We start from the raw sequence: 871 nt of genomic DNA on the forward strand, positions 1-871 counted from the left end.
ATTTTTTAACTTTTGGATGAACCCATTGATTCTCAATGTGATAATGCACAGTAAATAAAGGATTTCTAAGTAAAAAATTTGCTAAAGTACACATTAGTGTACATTGTGTTTAGCAGCGTGGCGTTTCGCGATAAATCGCTCAAATTTTAAACATGGCATATCGGATAAAACTAGAGACTCAAACTTAAGGTTTCTTACCAGATGTTTTGTTGCAGTTTCTCCCAAAGACAAACTCTGTTGTGGTCGGCGCCATGTTGTTTTGTCACATGGCTCACTGCGTCGAAAGTTTAACTGACAGCCCAGAGTCTCCTGCACTGAGATCAGTTTAAATTAATTTAAATTATGCTAAAATACAATGTCCACGCATGTGGACGCAGGGTCGCTTTTTGCATTATTATATTTTGATTAAAATAAGAATGAATAAAGCATTTATAACATGTAAGTTCAAATGCTCACAGTGTATTGGCAAGTATTGGATGAAAGTTGCCCTTTTTATGCATGTTGCTATAACTGCACATAAATGATTTATAATGCATTTGTAAATGATGTATTAGTCATTAATGAACCCCTTTATAAACCCTTAACAATACTGGAAATATTAATGTAAACTGCTACCTGTCTTTTTTTTTTTTCTTTTTTATTTAGATTCACTAAGCTTTGGTAATATGAATGAAGGTGTTTTTTATTTTTTATTTAATTAGCTGTACTTCGTGTCCATTTACGTTATATGTTGAGTTTGAATGCAGTCGCCCTTTAATGAGAATATTCTTTTTACACTTATTTCAAGATCAGCACTTCTCTATAAAATTGTCTGGGTATATTATGCATGGCTAATGCATTAGAAGTGTTAAAAAAAAAAAAAATCCACACA

The sequence above is a fragment of the Myxocyprinus asiaticus genome, chromosome 16, assembly GCF_019703515.2.
Source record: "Myxocyprinus asiaticus isolate MX2 ecotype Aquarium Trade chromosome 16, UBuf_Myxa_2, whole genome shotgun sequence".
Lineage (NCBI taxonomy): Eukaryota > Metazoa > Chordata > Actinopteri > Cypriniformes > Catostomidae > Myxocyprinus > Myxocyprinus asiaticus.